Consider the following 20,634-nt stretch of genomic DNA (forward strand, 5'->3'; position numbering starts at 1 on the left):
TTTAGAATAGTACTTCCTCTAGACGCAGTTATAAAACTCCTTGGCATATTCCCAAAAGATGCTCCACCATTCAATAAGAGCCTTTGCTCATCCATCTTCATAGTTTTATTTGTAATAGCCAGAATCTGGAAAACCCTACATGTCCCTAACCAGAGTACTAGATACAGAAAATATAGTACAGTTGGGAAAGGATCTTCAACAACCCTATATCTGATAGAGGGCTAATATCCAGAATAAATAAAGAACTTAAGTAGGTAAACACCAACATGACAAGTAATCTAATTAAAAAATGGCATACAGAGCTAAAAAGAGAATTCTCAATAGAGGAATATAAAATGGCACTTAAAGAAATGCTCAACATCTTTAGTCATCAGGGAAATGCAAATAAAAATGACCCAGAGATTTCACCTTACATCCATCAGAATGGCTAAGATCAAAAACTCAAGTGACAACAGATGCTGGAGAGGATGTGGAGGAAGGGGAACCCTACTCCTTTGCTGGTGGGAATGTAAACTTGTACAACCACTTTGGAAATCAGTCTGGCACTTTCTCAGACAATTAGGAATTGTGCTACCTCAAGATTCAGCCATAGCACTCCTAGGCATATATCCAAAATATGCTCTAGTATACAAAAATGACATTTGCTCACCATTTTTGGAGCAGCTTTATTTGTAATAGCCAGAATCTAAAACAACTCAGATGTCCCTCAATTGAGGAATAAATACAGAAATTGTGATACACTTACACAATGGTATAATACTCGGTTTTTAAAAACAAGGGAACCATGAAATTTTCAGGCTAATGGTGGGAAGTAGAAAAGATCATTCTGAGTGAGGTATCCTAGAAGCAGAAAGACACACATGGTGTATATTCACTAATAAATGGATATTAGACATATAAAATAGGATAATCATGTTAAAATCTGTAGACCTAAAGAAGCTAAGCAAGAAGGAGGAGCCTGGGAAAGATGATCAATCCTCACTTAAGAAAAGCAAATTTAATGGACATTGGAAGTGTGAGAATATAGGGAATAGGACAGGAGTCTAGCACAGATGGCCTTTGAAGAACTCTACCCAGCAGAGTATTTAAGCAGATGCTGAGACTCATAGCCAAACTTTGGGCAGGGCATCCTATTAATGAAGTGGGAGATAGAAAGACCTGGAGTGGACAGGAGTTTCACAAGGAGAGCAACAGAACCAAAACATCTGGGCACAGGGGTTTTTTCTGAGACTGATACTCTAAATAAGGACCATGTATGGAGGTAAGAGATGTAGTCCAAGGCAGCTCAGTCTCCAAGTGGTCTCCCTAATAATAGTAACAGGGACTGTCTCTGACATGAACTCAGTGGCTGGCTCTTTTCTCACCTCCCCCTAATGGGGGAGTAGCCTTATCAGGCCACAGAGGAAGACAATGCAGCCAGACATGATGAGACTTGATAGGCTAGAGTCAAATGGAAAAGCAAGAGGACCACCCTAGCAGTGCACTTTGGGAGGGGACTGGGAGGTGTTGTGGGATTGAGGGTGGGATTAGGATGGGATGAAAGAGGGAGCTACAGCTGGGATACAAAGTGTAATTTATTAAAAATAAATAAAGTAAAATTTCAAAAAAACACCTGATATGAACTCATTGGCCAGACTCTTGATCACCTCCCCTTGTGGGATTTAGCCTTGCCAAACCACAGAAGAGGACAATGAAGCCAGTCCTGATGAGACCTGATAGGCCAGGATCAGAGAGAAGGGGAGAGGGACCTTTCTTATCAGTGGACTAGTGGAGGGACATAGGGGAAAAAGGAGGAGCAAATGGGAGACTGGGAGGAGACAAGGGAGGGGACTACAGCCAGGATACAAATTATATAAATTTTAATTAATAAAAAGGTAATTTAAATATCATTCATCTTTCATATTTATTATCTATAATGTGTGTCAGGAAGATACGATATTGGAAACTTGCAAACTTGATGTCAAGACTCCACTGCTGAGGATACTACATAACTTGAGTTGCTAAACATGGAGAAATCAAGCTATTAATCACCTGAATGTTTTATCTATCTTGGCTATATTTCATAATGCTAGAAGGTTCTACACTTGCTACCAATAAAAATAAAGGTAACACCAACTCCTATTCTTCCATGAACTATGAGGTATGTAGTTATGATGGGCTTTACATCATATGTACTATGGTCCAATAATGGGCAAACATATTATATATGGAATCAACCTTTGTTTGATTTGATTTTAAGGTCTCCTCAATGGAATGGAACACACACTTGGCACCATAAAAATAGCCAGAATCTGTGACTAGATACAGCAAAGACCCAAGGATTGAACTTAATGCTGTTATTCTACAAAATGGACTATATATGAAATCAACTCATTTGTTGTTGCACCGTGGATTAGTGCATCCCTGAGCCTTCATCAGCGTAGCTTTTGTTCTTTTTGCAGTAGATGGAAAATAATGCAGAAATCAGTGACTGTTCAAGGTATAGAAACTGCTCATGGTACATATCATAATAGACTATGAAGTGCTCAGACACAAATGTGGCTTACATATCACACCCATTTCAATAAGGATGAGGGGTCATGGCTGAAGAGACCTGGGTAGATTGTAAGAGCCAGAGGCTTGGATAACCTCAAGAAAACAACATTTTCTGTCCACAGCAGGCTACTTGCACATGTAAATTCACAATAATTATGAAAAGATGTGCCAGATCATGTGTACTTAAACAAAACAAAATACCAGCATGAAGAAGGAGAGGGGAAGAAAATATCACTGCTAGCTGAAATTTTATTGGGATTTGATAGTTACTGGGAAAGAGAGTTACTGAGATTTGCGAGTTACTGGAAAAGTGAAGAGAGTTTCTTCACTGTTATGATCACTAGGTGGCCATCCACACACACAAGAAGGCTCCAGTTAAAATAGTACTTATAGAACACTCACTGCCCTTGACTGGGAGAATAAAGGAAACACAAAGTCAGATAGGTAGGGGGCTTAATGTAGGCGGATATGGAAGTGGTGGTGTTGGTGAATATGACCAAAATGTTTGCACTAAAATATTAAACAATATATATTTAAAGACCAAAATAAAATTAAATGTGTGATGGAAGGGCATTGTTGAAATTGTGAGAAACAAGAAAAATAAATAGTAGTTCTTGCCAAAGGACAGCATAGATCCAAATGTATATCTACATACATATGATATATATCATTTTACACAACTTTATGCATGTAAGTAAAGGATTGCAAACACATTATAGACTGCAATCACTACTTCATAGTTCATGATAAAGTAGCAGAGGGGCTCCAATCCTCCACACACACAGCAGTGATAAAGAAATGGAAGACTTCACCACTTTATTTTAGATTCATGTTTTGAAAACCATAGTATGTCATAAACTTGTACACCACTTGAGTCTATGACCTACCTAGTCACAGATTATGGCGATTTTGAATGCCAAGCATGTGTTCTATATCATGAGGGGACCTTAAAAATCGAATCAGAGAAAGATTAATTACACATAAAATATGTGTGCCTATTACTGAACCAGACTGTATATCATATAAGGCCCATCATAACTGTATCCCTCTTGGTTCACAGATAAAGTGATATTACCTTTATTTCCTTTGGTAGGATATATAGCACCTTCCAGCACTATGAAATATAGCCAGCAAAGATAAAGCATCCAGGTGATTAATAGCTTGATTTCTCCATGTTCATTAACTCAAGTTTTCTGGTATCTTCAGCAATGGAGTCTTGACATTAAGTTCTGTAGTATACAATCTTGTAGCTTCCTGATACATATTATAGATAATAAACATGAAAGATACATGATATTTATATTTGTTAATGTGACTCAGAATGCACATATTAAATGTATACAATTTCTCTGAAATGTACAGAATTCTGGTCTGGTTAATTTTGGTGCCTGGTGTTTTGATTTAAGATTTCTTCATAATAGAATTTTACTTAAAATATTTTTATTGTTAGTCTCTACAGTCCTACTTTAGTCTTTGTAGACTGTCACAGTGCTCCTCAATTTTGTGGTTTTCATGATCTCATCCTGCTAAATACAATTGCATTCTTACTTACCACTTTTAAATTATGATATATACAATATCTCTTGTTCCGATTCATTTTGTGTGAAGTTTCTAGACAAATCTATTAAGTTTAAAAGTAACAAATATTCTGTTTTTATTTTGTGGAATTGTTTGAATTGGTGGCAGCTCTTCTTTGAGCATCTGGTAGAATTATGCACTGAAACCATCAGACTGGCATTTTTTTTGACAGGAAGACATTTGATGACGGCTTCTATTTGCTTGGAGGGATATAGGACTGTTTAATTTATTTACCTGATCTTAGTTTAGCTTTCGTAAATGGAATCTATCAAGAAAATTATGTTTCATTTAGATTCTCAAGTTTTGTTGTGTAAAAGCTTTTGAAGTAAGACTTAATTACTCTTTGAATTTCCTTAGTGTCTGTCATTATATCTTCCTTTTTGTTTATGATTTTGCTGATTTGGATATTTTCTTTCTGCCTTTTTGTTAGTTTAGCTAAGGGTTTGTCTATCTTGTTGATTTTCTCAAAGAACCAGCTCTTGGTTTCATTGATTCTTTGAATTGTTTTATTTGTTTCTAATTGATTGATTTCAGCCATGAGTTTGATTATTTCCAGCTGTCTGCTCCTACTGGGTATTCCAGCTTCTTCTTTTTCTAGGGCTTTCAGGTAAGCCTTTAAGTTGCTTATATGAGATGTCTCAAACTTCTTTCTGAAGGTACTTAGTACTATGAACTTTCCTCTTAGCACTGCTTTCATTGTGTCCCATAAGTTGTGTGAATTTTGCCTTCATTTTCATTGAATTTCAAGAAGTGTCTAATTTCTTTTTTTTTCTTCCCTGACCAATCTGTCATTGGGTAGAGAGTTGTTTAGTTGACATGCATGTGTAGGTACATTGCCAAACTCATTCTATGAGGCCACAGTAACCTTGAAACCTAAACCACACAAAGATCCAACAAAAAAAGAACTTCATACCTATCTAGCTTATGAAAATTGATGCTAAAATACTGGCAGGAGCAGTGGGCTTGGATCTGACCCGGAAGCACAGGAAACCATTGGAACCCCTCCCCCTATCAGTGAGTACTTTTCTGGGACAAGCAGCAAGCACACTGGGGTCCAACCCTACAGCCTTAGGCCACCCACCTGCCAAAACACTCCATCTGTGGATAACTTGCCTCCCACTGCCTAAGACCACTTTCTGTGGATATCTTCCTAGAATCAGAGTAAGACAGCTCTGACCTTGGGCACTCACTGCCTGTATTGTGGGTGAGACTCCAAACCTGGATGCTTACCATCACAGTACTGTGGACACCTTCTCGGTAATAAAGGCTCCTGATTCCAAACCCGGGAGACCACACTCAACATTCTTTGGACACCTTCCTAGTCACAGCAGTTAGTGTAACTGACTCTCTCTGCCCATTGGAGGGGATACATTCTGGTGCTGTGGAGAACGTACAGCTCCTTTATGCCTAATCCTCTTCTGTGTGGCTCACCCAGGTCAGAATCAGCCAGCACAGCACAGACAGTGAACACAGCAGAGCTAACCTAGGCTTTGGACTAAGGTTCTATTCCCCACCATCTAAGTGAAGCCTGTGGGACACTGGGGCAGTTCTAGGCAAAGAGATCTACCTGCCATTGCTCCAACACTTTGGCTCACATATGACAAAATCAGCAAGCCCAAATAAGCTAGACCAGAAAAGAAATTCCTCCTGTCACATAATAATCAAAACACTAAATCTACAGAAAAATGAAAAAAAAATTATTAAAAGTGGCAAGGGAAAAAAGCCAAGTAACATATAAAGTCAAACCTATCAGAATCACACCAGACTTCACAACAGAGTCTATGAAAGCCAGAAGGGCCTAGACAGATATCATGCAGAGATTAGAGATCATAGATGACAACCCAGACTACTATATCCAGCAAAACTTTCAATCAACAAAGATGGAGAAAACAAAATCATCCATGACATAACTAAATTTAAACAATATACATGCAGCAATCCAACCCTACAGAAGATACTAGAAGGAAAATTTCAACCCAATGAGATCAAGTACACCCAATACAGAGAATAAACACACCTCACATCAAAAAACAAAAGAAAGCAAACACACAAACACAAAATCATCAACAACTCAACAATAAAAGGAACTAAAAATCATTGGTCACTAATATCTATTAACATTGATAGTCTCAACTCTCCGATAAAAAGACTCAGACAAACAGACTTGTTGCAGACACAGGATCCAACATTCTGTTGCATTTAAGAAACACCTCTGCAACAAAAGTCGCCACTACCTCAGAGTAATGAGTTGGAAGAAAGTTTTCCAAGCAAATGGACACAAGAAGGAAGCTTGTGTAGCCATCCTAATATCTAATAAAATAGGCTTTCAACCAAAATTAATCAAAAGAGATGAAGAAGGATACTTCATTCTCATCAGAGGAAAAATACATCAGGAGAACATCACAATCCTGAACATCAATGCACCAAAACACAAGGATATGTCAAAAAAACTTTATTAAATCTTAAATCACACATTGATCCCAATACTTTATTAGAGGGAGACTTCAACACCCCACTCTTGCCAAAGGATAGATCATTGTGATAGAAGTTAAATAGAGAAATAATGACACTTGCAGAGGTCTTAAATCAAATGGACCTAATAGATGTCTATAGACACTTTCACACAAACACAAAAGAGTATACATTCTTCTCAGCACCTCGTGGAACCTTCTCCAAAACTGACTATACAGCCAGGCACAAAGCAAGCCTTCACAGATATAGGAAGATTTAAACAATCGTTTGTATCCTATCAGACCACCATGGCCCAAAACTAGACCTCAACAACAACAGAAATAACAACATGCCTACATATGCATGGAAACTAAACAACTCTCTACTCAACAACAGCAAGATCAGATAAGAAATAAAAAAGAAGAAATCAGAGAATTCCTAAAACTCAATGAAAATGAAGGCACCCAAATTTATGGGATACAATGAAAACAGTACTAAGAGGAAAGTTCATAGCACTAAGTGCCTTCATAAGAAAATTCAAGGCATCTCAAACAAGCAACTTAATGGCACACCTTAAAATACTAGAAATAAAGAAGCAGAGCCACCTAAGAAGAGTATACAACTAAAAATGATCAAACTCAGGGATGGAATAAATACATTAGAAACAAAGAGAACGAGTCAAAGAATCACCAAATTCAAGAACTGGTTCTTTGAGAAAATGAACAAGACAGACAAACCCTTAGCCAAATTAACTAAAAGGCAAAGGAACATTGTACAAATCAACACAATCAAAAGTGAAAAGGAGAAGATAACAACAGACACTGAGGAAATTTAAGGAATCATTAGGTCCTTCTTCAAAAGGCTATATGCAACAAAATTTGAAAATGTAACTAAATGGAAAATTTGCTTGACAGATTCCATTTACCAAAGATGAATCAAGATCAGGTAAATAAATTAAACAGTCCTAAATCACATAAGGAAATAGAAGGTTTCATCAAAAATCTCCGATCCATAAAAGACCCAGGGCCATATTGTTTCAGTGCAGAATTCTACCAGACCTTCAACTATGTGCTAATACAAATACTCTTCAAACTGTTCCACAAAACAGAAACAGAAGGGATGTTGCCAAACTCATTCTGTGAGGCCACAGTCATGCTGATAGCAAAACCACACAAAGACCCAACAAAGTAAGAGAAATTTAGACCAAATTCACTTAGGAACATTGATGCAAAATTACTCAATAAAATACTTGTAAACTGAATGCAAAGCATATTAAAGATATCGATCACCACAACCAAGTAGGCTTCATCTTAGCCATGCAGGAGTAGTTAAACATAAAAAAAAATCAATGTAATCCACCATAAAAACAAACTGAAAAAGTAAACAAACACATGAGCATCTCCTTTGATGCTGAAAGAACATTTTACAACGTTCAACACCCATTCATGTTTAAAGCTTTGGAGAGATCATGGATACAAGGCACATACTGAAACATAGTAAAAGCAGCGTACAGCAACCCTACAGCCAACATCAAATTAATTGGACAGAAATTTAAATCAATCCCACAGAAATCAGGGACAAGGGAAGGCTGCCCACTCTGTATCTTTTCAACATCGTACTGGAAGCCCTAGATAGAGCAATAAGACAACTAAAGGGGATTAAGGGAATTTCAAAGGAAGAATTAAGATTAAGATTAAGGAATTGCAAATTGCAAAGGAAGAGGTCAAAGTATCACTATTGGCAGATCATCAGTGACCCCAAAAATTCTACCAGAGAACCCCTTCAGCTGATAAATGCCTTCAGCAAAGTGGCTGGATAAAAAATATCTCAAAAAAAAATCTGAAACCCTCCTTATACAAAAGACAAAAGGCTGAGAAAGAAATTAGGGAAACAACTCCCTTCACAATAGCCACAAAGAACTTAAAGAACCTTGGTGTAACTCTAACCAAAAAAATGAAAGAAGCACAGGGGAAAAAAAACTTCAAGTGTCTAAAGAAAGAAATTGAAGAAGATATCAGAAGATGAAAAGATCTCCCATGTTCATGAAGCTGTAGGATTAACATATTGAAAATGTCTATGCTTCCAAAAGCAACCTACAGATTTAATGCAATTCCCATCAAAATACCACAAAATTTTCTACAGACATTGAAAGAACAATTTTCAATTTCACAAAACAAAATAAAAAAAACCTACAGAATTCCTAAAAACAATCCTGTACAATAACAGATTTAAAAATCTCCCATGCTCATGGAACTGTAAGATTAACATAGTGAAAATGTCCATGCTACCAAAAACAATCTACAGATTTAATGCAATTCCCGTAAAAATACCACAGAATTTTCTACAAACATTGAAAGAACAATTCTCAATTTCACAAAACAAAACAAATTAAAAAGACAAAAAACAACCATAGAATTCCTAAAACCAATCCTGTACAATAACAGAAATTCTGGAGGTATCTCCATCCCAGATCTCAAGCTGTACTATGGAGCAACACTAATAAAAATGGCACGGTAATGGCATACAAACAGATTGGTAGATTATTGTACTCAAACAGAAAACCCAGAAATAAATCCACACATCTAAGAAAACTTAAATTTTGACAAAGAACCTAAAACCACACAATGGAAAAGAAACAGCATTTTCAACAAATTATGCTAGTCTAATTGAATGTCTAAGTAGAAAAATGCAAACAGACCCATATTTATCAACCTGCACAAAACTAAAGTCTAAGTGAATCAAAGAACTCAACATGAAACCAGACACACTAAACCTGTAAGAAGAAAAAATTGGGAAGAGCCTTGACTTTATTTACACATAAGACAATGTCCTGAAGAGAACACCAACACTACTAGCTCCAAGATTAATAATTAATAAATGGGATCTTATGAAACTGAAAAGCTTTTGTAAAGCAAAGGACACCATCAATCAGAACAAAACGACATCCTACAGAATGGGAAAAGAGCTTCACTAACCCTGCATCTGACAGAAGGCTAATATACAGAATATATAAAGAACTAAAGAAGTTAAACACCAACAAAACAAGTAATACAATTAAAAAATGAGATACAGAACTAAACAGAGAATTCTCAGCAGAGGAATATAGAATGACAGAGAAACACTTAAAGAAATGCTCAACATCCTTAGCCATCAGGGAGATGCAAATCAAAACGACCCTGAGATTTCACCTTACACCCATCAGAATGGCTAAGATCAAAAACTCCAATGACAACACATGCTGGAGAGGTTGTGGAGAAAGGGGAACCCTCCTCCATTGCTGGTGGGAATGTAAACTGGTACAACCACTTTGGAAGTCAATCTGGTGCTTTCTCAGACAATTAAGAATAGTGCTTTCTCAAGACCAAGCTATACCACTGCTAGGCATATACCCAAAATTTGCTCAAGTACACAACAAGGACATTTGCTCAACCATGTTTGTAGCAGCTTTATTTGTAATAGCCAGAACCTGGAAACAACCCAGATGTCCATCAACATCAACGGAGGAATGGATACAGAAATTGTGGCAATTTTCACAAAATGGAATACTACTCAGCAATAAAAAAACAAGGAAATCATGAAATTTGCAGGCAAATGGTGGGATGTAGAAAATATCATTCTAAATGAGGTATCCCAGAAGGAGAAAGACACACACGGTATATACTCACTTATATAGACCTACAAGATGATAAAACATACTGAAATCTATACACTCCTCACTTATAAAGACAAATGGGATGGGCATTAGACATAGGAGAAAACAAGTAACAGGACAGGAGCCTACCACAGAGGGCCTCTGAAAGACTCTACCTAGCAGTGTATCAAAACAGATATTAAGACTCATAACCAAACCTTTGGCAGAGTGCAGGGAATCATATGAAAGAAGGGAGTTTTTATGACGTGGAAAGGATAGGAGCTCCACAAGGACCAAATATATCTGGGCAAAGGGGTCTTTTCTGAGACTGACACTCCACACAGGACCATGTATGGATATAACATAGAACCTCTGTTCAGATGTAGTCTGTGGTAGCTCATTAACCAATTGGTTTCCCACAGTAAGGGGAACAGGGACTATTTCTGACAGGCACTCAATGGCAGGCTCTTTGACCACCCCACCCCACAAGGGAGGAGCAGTCCTGATAGGCCACAGAGGTGGACTTTGCAGCCAGTCCTGAAAATACCTGATAAAACAGGGTCAAATAAAAGGGGAGGAGGTCCTTCCCAATCAGTGGACTTGGAAAGGGGCAGGGAAGAGATGAGGGAGGGAGGGTAGGGTTGGGAGGGAATGAGGGAGTGGAATACAGCTGGAATACAGAGTTAATAAAATGTAAGTAATAATAAAAATAAAATAAATTAATTTTTTTTCAAAAACTCAAACTGAAACAATGCTAAATAGGAAAACCCAGTCAAGGAAATACAAATCTCAGTGTAAAGTCACACTAACAGAATTGATCTTGTTGAAAAGAAAGAGTTTAGGAAAGAAGACCAAGTAGAGGAACCAGAAGACTCAATAAAAGAAAATGAGAAACTTAAAAGCATATATGAATGGAAATGACAGAGTTTGGGGATACAAAGAAAATATCAAACACCTAAAGTATATTTATAAAAAGAGAAGCATAAAAACATTAGCAAAGTCATATAAAGTATCTTCAGTAAAGGTATTGAAGAAAATTTCCAAAAGCTAATAAAAGGGATGCCTACCAAGTTGTGAGAGAACTACAGAATGCCAATTACATAAGACTAGAAAACAAATTCTCCATGACGTATTGTCAGGAGCCCTTCTGTAAAAGGAGCTCTTTAGGAATGTGAGCCTTCTGGAAGGTTGTCCAGTATTTTGCATCTGTACTGTGATGCAGCCACAGAAATGCTTCCAGCATCTGAAATGATGTCAAGAGCCACTGATTTGGGAAAATTCAGTAGGTAGGAGAGCTCTCTGGAAGGGAATCCTGTATTTTGCAAGGACTGTACTGTCATGCACCACAGAACTGATTCCAACCTCTAACAACACCATCATTTGTGCACTGCTGCATCTCCCTAAAACCTGGCATGGTTTGAACCATCACTTTCTGGGGATTTACCCACTCTAATTGAACAATCTTATTGAAGATGTACTGCTTTTTAACTGGATTATTTCCTAATTATGGAATTCCTGATTTGATTCAAATAATTTTAAAGTTAAATTGCTTTCAAACTTCTAAAACAACTTTAGAATGTTTATGACTGCAATAAACAGCTTTGTGAACCTCCAGATACATTACTAGGAGACAGATATGAGGCACATTTGTGACCTCTCAGATAGCCTTTATTCCAGATGATGCCACGAACCCTGGTATACACCATAGGTACAGGCAAGTCATTTTAAACTTCCCATGAACCCAAAATATAATAGAGCTACCATAAAATGTCTAAATCAAGTACAAATATTGATGCCATTAAATATAAACTATTTTGTTGTAATTTCTTATACCTTGTCAACTAATGGCATACTATCATTTTAAATAAACGTTGTTTCTTAGAATTTGAAGCAAAAAAGAATTATTATCTTGAACTCAGTATAAACTTAGAGAGAGCTGAAAGGTGTAGCCAGGTTAGTCCTAACTGAAAATACATATATTCTTGGAACTTTGAGACCCTTTTCAGCCTTTGTCATTCTAAACTATGAACACATGTAAAGGATACATAAATAAGAAATGTTTAGTTTTAAAATGTGTAAACTGTTGTATTTTAGAATTCATCTTATTTTGTGATCAATTGTCTTATTGACTATGAGGTAATTCCTTTGCCTCAGAAATATAAAAGTATAAATAGATAATAAATGAGTTTTTTATGGCCAGTGATTTTATATGAGTGTATGTCAATTGTTTGCAGGTCAGGAGCTCCACTTTTATCAACCATGGAATGTGTCTAGTAATATGTACAAATCCATATGTCTGATTGTTTGTCTATATGTATATATGGGTGTGTACTGTGGGACCAGAAGCCTGACGCAGTTTCTGCAGAGGAGTTGCTAGCTAAAAGCAACAACATCATCATATGTAAACTCTTGAAAATTTGTTTAAGATGAACTATAAGGTTTTAATTTCATCTACCCTTTCTGTTGAGCATGTGTATAGGAACAGTCTGTGCTTACTTTCCTTTTTTTTTCTTCCTTTTCCTATCGATCCACAAATAAGTGAATAGATTCAGAACCTAACTGAGTAGGACTCTTCCAGTTTGGGCCAGAGCAGATTTTGACAAGTTCAATCAGTGAAAACAAAACAGGTGGCCAGGTTAAGTTTTCTGCCTTAGCAACAGTGTATCCAGTCCCTTTTACCTGACCACTCAAGAGATAAATTGAACAGGGATTCTTCATCCTGTCACAAGTCATATCCTGAACATTGGAACCCTGCCAAACAGAGAGAGAAAGAGGGAGATTGGCATAGAGATTTTAACAATGTAGTATAGTTAAAATACTAGAAACACAAAATTTAAAAATGGTATTAAATTTTACACTGAGGAAGATAAAGTAACTTAAAAAGGTAGCCCACTTATTAGAATAATACAAAAGAGTTTCACATAAACTTAACCACAGAAGGAAATCAAAGGATATACTCTAACCCCTGAAACATCGTAACTGTTAGACAAGAAGTTATACTCAACAAAAATATGTATTAAAACTGCAGGAGGAATAAGCTTTTACAGTAAACACTCATTAAAAGAATTCATGTGTACAAAACAGCACTATGAAAAAAATTAGGAGGAATATATCAATGTAAAAAGAAGAATGACCAAGATATCACAAGGTACTAAAAAATATTGCATGTACAATGTTTAATTGTCAAATATATTCAAGAAAAAAGCATGAAATCAAGAAAATAACAAAAATCAATACACAGCTTTCATAATAACTATATTACTGGTCTCAATTTCTCAATAAATACGCATGAACTACCAGACTGGATAAGAAACAGGATACATCTGTTTTCTGCCTCTAAGAACCTTACATCAACGTTAAATACAGACACTTACTTGTGGAAATAGATTTGATAAGATTCCAATGAAATGGAACCAGAAAACCACCATATATATAGGTATTTTATTGTCTGACCAAATGTACTTCAAGACAAAAGTAGTTAGGGGGGCACTTCATACTCATTCAAGAAAAATCCACCAAAAGATATTACAATCAGTTTGGTAGTGGTGGCAGTGTGCACTTGTAATCCCAGCAATCCTGGAGGCAGAGGAGGCTTGGTCACAGTGAGTTCAAATCCTCCCTGGCCTAAAATGCAAGTCCAGGAGAGCCAGAGCTACACAGAGACACCTGTCTGGGAAAAAAAAACAAACAAAAAGATATTACAATCCCAACACACAGACATCAAAAACAAGTGTACTCAGTTTCCTAAAAGAAAAAATTACATATGAAACAACAGATTTGCTCCAAAACAGTGATAATCAATAATCCCTTCTGCTAATAAACTGGTTATCTGGAAACAAACTAATCCGAGGAACTGTGGAATTTAAAGACACCATAAATCAAATGCACCTAACAAACACAAGGCAAATTTTAAGACATTAGATAAGAAACCAGAAGATGGAAAGACTGCACATGCTTAGGGTTTTATAAGAATAATGTTGTGTAAATGCCCACTCTACCAAAAGCTATTCATATATTCAATGCAGTCTCCACCAATTTCCAATATAGTTCCTCAAAGAAACTGAAAATGTTCTTGAAATCCATTTGTAAGAAAAAAATCCAAAACAACAAAAACTGTCTTTAACATCAAAAATACTTCTGCAGGTATCTCCATTTCATGTGTCAGGTTACATTACAGAGCTATAGTAATAAAAACAGCATGGTACTGTCTTAAAAATGGGCTTACTGACCATTGGAATAGAATTGAGGACCACCACACAAAGCTGCACTCCTACAGCTTTTGAAAATTAGGGAAAAGAGCACCTTCAGTAGTACTTGCTGAACTATTTACCTCCACATAAAAATGAAACTGTCCATATCTCTCACCATGCACAAAACAATTCCAGAGGTATCATAGAAGAACTGCAATCTTTTTCATGATATCCTGAAACTAACAAAAGAAAAATAAGAGATACGTTGGAATTTTCAGGAAAGAATTTTCTGATCAGGACTAAAATGGAACATGCAAAAAACATGAAGACCATCAACTAATAAACGGGAGGGGATCAGAGAGACTGCCACTTGGTTCATGCCAGAAAAGTTCCAAAGAATCCAAAACCATGCAATGGAAAAAAGATAGCATCTTCAACAAATGATGTTGTTCTAACTGGATGTCTACATGCAGAAAAATGCAAATAAACCCGTATTTATCACCCTGCACAAAACTAAAGTCCATGTGGATCAAAGACCTCAACATAAAACCAGACACACTAAATCTATTAGAAAAAAAAGAGGGGAAGAGCCTTGACCTCACTGGCACAGAACATCGAGAACACAGGTTCTAAGATCATCAATCAATAAATGAGACCCCAGGAAAAAAAAAAGCTTCTATAAGGCAAAGGACACTGTCATCAGAACAAAATGACAGCCTACAGATTGGGAAAGGATCTTCACCAACCCTATATCTGACAAAGGGCTAATATCCAGAATATATAAAGAACTCAAGTAGTTAAACTCCAACAAACCAAGTAATCCAATTAAAAAATGGGGTAGTTACACATTTTCTTATTTTTGTTGACTTTATAAGTATATAATTGACTCTGAATTATTTGTTTAGAGTGTTAACTATTAAGTTTAGAGTGAATTAACACTATTAACTGATGCAGATTCCAGCGTAACTAAGAAAAATATTTTTTAGATGTTTATAATTTTCTGGTTTCAGATAATCAAAAGCTGTGCTAATTTAAACAAAAGAGAATGCTGATAACTTTTTGTTTCTTTATTGAAGCAAAAATATTAATATGTATTTTTTAAAGCGCCTTATTAACAACACTTCATCCATGTATTTAAACTTTATGTTTAGTTGAAATGTAGTTGTTGTCATAAAAAAGCAATCTTCTTATATCTGTTGAGTCTTGCTTTGTGACCCACTATATGGTCTACTTTGGAGAAGGTTCCATGAGGTGCTGAGAAAAAGGTAATTTTTTTTTTGTTTGGGTGAAAGGTTCTGTAGATGTCCACGAGGTCCATTTGATTCATGACCTGTCAGAGTTATTGTTTCTTTGTTTAATTTCTGTTTTGTTGACCTGTCCTTTGTTGAGAGTGGGGTGTTGAAGTCTCCCACTATTAATGTGTGGGGGTCTATGTGTGGTTTAAGCTTTATTAAAGTTTCTTTTACAAATGTGGGTGCCCTTGCATTTGGGTCATAGATGTTCAGGATTGTGATATCTTCCTGGTGAATTTTTCCCTTGATGATTATGAAGTGTCCTTCTCTATCTCTTTTGATTAATTTTGGTTGAAAATATCTTTTATTAGATATTAGAATGGCTTACTTACTCCTGCTTGCCTCTTGGGTCCATTTGCTTGGTAAACCGTCTTCCAGCCCTTTACTCTCAGGTAATGTCTATCTTTGTGATTTAGGTGTGTTTCTTGTATGCAACAGATTGTTGGGTCTTGTTTACGCATCCATTCTGTTAGTCTGTGTCTTTTTATTGGAGAATTGAGTCCACTGATGTTGAGGGAGATTAATGACCAGTGGCTCTTAGATCCTTTGATATTGATGTTGGCTACGATAGTGTGTTTGGCTACTTGTTTTTGTTTTGCTGTAGTGAAGTTATTTATTTCCTGTTTTGTTTTTGTTTTGTTTTTGTTTTTGTTTTTTTTTGAAAGTAGTTCGTTTTCTTGGGTTGTATTTTTCCTTCTAGCATCTTCTGTAACACTGGAATTGTGTGTAGGTATTGTTGAAATTTTTGTCATTGAATATCTTGTTTTCTCCATCTATGAGGACTGAGAGTTTTGCTGGGTACAGTAGCCTATGCTGACATCTGTGTTCTCTTAGGGTCTGGATGGATACATCCAGGCTCTTCTGGCTTTCATAGTCTCTGTTGAGAAGTCAGGTGTGATTCTAATGGGTTTGCCATTATATGTCACTTGGCCTTTTTCCCTTGCAGCTTTTAGTATTTTTTCTTTGTTCTGTATACTTACTGTTGTGATTATTATGTGATGGGAAGATTTCCTTGTCTGATTTATTAGGTGTTCTGTAGACCTCTTGTATTCTTATTGGCCTCTCCTTTAAGTTGGGGAAATTTTCTTCAATGATCTTGTTGAAAATATTTACTGGGCCTTGGAGGAGGGAGTCTTCTTTTTCCTCTATTCTTATTCTTCTTAGGTTTTGTCTTTTTATGTTGTCATGAATTTCTTGGATGGTCTGTGTCAGGAATTTTTAATATTTAACATTTTCTTTGAGGGATACATTGATTTCTTCCATTTTATCCTGCACACCTGAGATTCTTTCTTCCATCTCTTGTTGGAAGTCTATTAGTTATGCTTACCTGTGTAGTACCTATTTTCTTCCCCAAGTTCTTTCTCTCCATGATTTCCTCCATTTGTGTTTTCTTTAATTTTTCCAATTCTATCTTCAGATCTTGAGCCATTTTGTTGATTTCCTTCACCTGTCTGACTGTATTTTCCTTCAATTCCTTCAGCTGTTTGTTTGAACAATCCTCTGTTTCTTTTATTTCTTTCAGTGATTTAAATATTTCCTCTTTAAAGGCCACAAACTGGCTGCAACTTCCCATCTTTCTTTACAGATGACCATAATCTGTTTGTATTTATCTTCCTCTATTTCTTTACAAATGGTCATAAGCTGTTATGTCTTTATGTTCTTCTAGGTCTTTACACATTTTGTTTCCTCTATTTTCCTCTTCATGAGCATAGATGTTAGGTCATCTTCTTGAATTTCAGTTATGCTGGGGTGTCCAGGGCTACTTGCCTTTGTATAACTGGGTTCTGGAGATGCCATACTGCTCTGTCTTTTGTTGGTTGAGCTTTTACCTTGGCTCTACCCATTGGGCTATCTTCGGTGTTGGGTGTTAGTTTTTGGTGGTCCCTGGAATCCTGTGGTGGAAAGAATCCCATTGGCAGGAATGTTTCTTTTTTTCTGAAGGAAGCCTCCTCAGCTTTTTGGGTATGGTCACTGAATGGCCGGTGTTTTTCAGGAGTTGTCACAGATCACCTCAGGTGTACAGACCTGAGTGGTAACTGTGGTCCTTGTTAGTGGAGAGGGCTCTCCTCTCACTCGGAGAAGTCACAGCTGCCCTGCTTCTGGGTTTCTTGCTGTAATTTAGTGAGCTGTTGCTGTAACCTGGGTAGCCCGTGGTTTGGTTTGTTTAGGGATAACTGGTTGCCCCTTGGAGAAGTATCTGGGGGTTGATCTCGGGGATCCCAGGCTTCTGTAGGTCTGAGGTTGGGGCTCTGTGCCCCAGTACCCAAGTGGTAATCAGTGGCAGGTGAGTACCGCTCTCCTGGGAGCAGCAGGCTAGCTGGTGCACAGCAGGTCCCTGGCTTTCCAGGCACGCTGGTCTGTGGGACCTTTTTCAGGGATATATTGGGTGGCCTCCATCCATCCGCATTTGCTTCCTTCCCTGTAAGTTTTTTTCCCTGACAGGGACTCCCAGTCTCTAGTGCCCTGGGGCACACAGTTCTGTCTCTACTGAACAACTGTGCACAGCAGGTCTCTGGGCTGACAGCACGAGTGCCTGCTAGTCTATGGGGCCTTTTCCAGGGATATACTGGATGACCTAATTCAGTCCCCATCTGCTTCCTTCCTGTGGGGTTTTCTCCCAACAGGGACTCCCAGCCTCTGTTGCCCTGCAGTGCACAGTTCTGTCTGTGATGGAGAGTTGGGCATGCAGCAAGTCTCTGTGCTCACAGCTGGAGCCCAGTTCAGTGCTGGTGGTGCACACCCACCATTCTGTGAGATCTTTTCCAGGGAAAGACTGGCTGACCGGAGGCTAGATCCTTTTCCTTCCTTCCCTGTGGGTTTTTCTCGCAACTGGGACTCCCATTCTCTGGTGTTTTTGTACCCACCATTCAGCCTGGGAAGGTGATCAGGATACACAGGCATGTGGCTCTGGTCTGGCAACCTAGTGGCTGCACGACCTGGGATCTCTTCCGGGTTCTGGCTGGGTGAGCTGAGAGTGGACCTGACTGATTCCCACACTGTGGGGGTTTCCTCTCACCTGGGAAACATGATCACTATTGTTTTAGGGCCCAGAGTTCAGTCAATTGGTTGCTGTACAGAAAATGTTGTCCTGGTCCTCAGAAGTAGTGTTCTCCTGGCGCTGCCACCTTGGCCAGTGAGTCTTAAGTGACATGTGCACCTGCCTTGGGATTACAGTGTACTGAAGGGACGGGCTCAGTGATTTCTGGCCTTGGATTCCATTTGGGGGCCACACCTTTTCCAGATCTTCAGAGATTTTTATTTCAGTATCATTTACGCCTGTCGTTTCATAGCCTACCTTTTGTCTTCCAGCACTCAGTAGGCAATTTCCCTCCTCCTCCTGGAATTAAGGTGAATACCGTACAGCCTTAGTCAACATGTGGCAAAGTGAACAATCTGTCCCACAGGTGGAAGGGTGCCAAGAGTATTAAAGATTAAAGAGAGGTTTTAGAAAATGCAATGAGATTATTTTTTTCTGTGACTTCACAGAAAAAAAATGGCTGGGGATGGAACTCAGTTGGCATGGTGCTTGCCTAGCATGCATGAAGCTATGGGTTCATGCCCAACACCACATAAAACTTGACACAGTGGTATTACCTGTAATCAGTGCCCTTAGGAGGTACAGGTGGAACAATCAGAAGTTCAAGGATATCCTTGGCTAGTGAGTTTATGACTATCAATGGCTAAAAGAAGTCCTGTCTGAAAATATAAAGCAAAACAAAACAAGCATTTTTTTTTGCAGCATGAAGGATGAAATCTTTGCTCTCATACATGTAGAGCATGCTTTCTTCCATTGAGCTAAATCCTCAGATTCCCCAAATTTACTTATATCAACTTAAAAAAAAACTGAGAGGGCTAAAGGAATGGCTCAGTGGATAAGAATACTTCCGGCTATTCCAAAAATAAACCTAAGTTTAATTCACAGTATCCACTTAAGCTGGCTCACAGCACCTGGTCCACCTCTACAGGATCCCATGAATTCTTCTGATCTCCTCAGATGACAAACATAGGAAAGGAACTAAAACAAACAAATAAACAAAAAAATACAGTCTTTAATCCCAGCCCTGGGGAAAAAGAGGCAGACAGATACCTGTGAGTTCAAGTTCAGCCATGGTCTACAGAGTAATTTCAGGACAGCCAGGACTACATAATGAGACCCTGTCTTGAAAAACAAAAGCAAACAAATAAAAAAATAAATGAATATGATAATTTAAATTAGTTTTCAAAATAATTACCCTGCATTGGATACCCTAAACCTGGAGTTAGAGGTGGCCATGAGCAATGAGATATGGTTGCTGGGAAGCAAACTAAGGTACTGTGCAAGAGCCACTATCAGTTTAAACTCATGACCCATCTGGTCAGGTGCTCCTCCCCTTTGTAGACATGGTTCCATGTAACCTAGACTGGCCAAAATCTCTCTATGTAGCTGAGGATGACCTTAAATTTCTGTCTTGCTGCCTCCACCTCCCCTGTGCTGGAAACTACAGGTGTTTACTATCATATCTCTCTTACAAAAGTGCAGAGGATCAGACCCAGGGCTTCATGAATGGTAGTTAGTCACTCTACCAACTGAGCTACAGTCTCAGGAGGAGGTCTATTTCATCTTGATGCTGTTCAACAGAAGCCAGCACACAAACTGGCAGTAGAAGAACATCTTTTTAAAAATGGGGTAAAAGAATAGAGGGATGTGGATGCCAGGAGCAGTTCATTGGGTTTTTATCAAATGAGATTTTAGTAATGGTTTAGATTTTCTTGACAGCTTCGGAAATTTAATGAGTGCAATGCAGAAAGAGAGAGTATTTGTAAGCTCAGTATTACACACTAGTTTTCCCTGCACTCTGTAAGATGAGGTAGGAAAATTCAGAGTTTGATGCCAGCCTAGGCTACCCTGTTAGCTGGAGGACAGCTTGGGCTGTGTTAAGACCATGTCTCAACAGAACACCAACAGCACAGGCTCTAA

General features: G+C 37.9%; 1 pseudogene; it reads right to left on the reverse strand.

The window, feature by feature from the left end:
- The window catches only part of LOC132650869 (neurocalcin-delta-like), an 81,630-nt pseudogene extending 61,784 nt beyond the window's left edge, over positions 1-19,846 (reverse strand).
- Between the last annotated feature and the right edge of the window lie 788 nt (positions 19,847-20,634).

This window comes from Meriones unguiculatus (genome assembly GCF_030254825.1).
Source record: "Meriones unguiculatus strain TT.TT164.6M chromosome 13 unlocalized genomic scaffold, Bangor_MerUng_6.1 Chr13_unordered_Scaffold_34, whole genome shotgun sequence".
NCBI classification, from domain to species: domain Eukaryota; kingdom Metazoa; phylum Chordata; class Mammalia; order Rodentia; family Muridae; genus Meriones; species Meriones unguiculatus.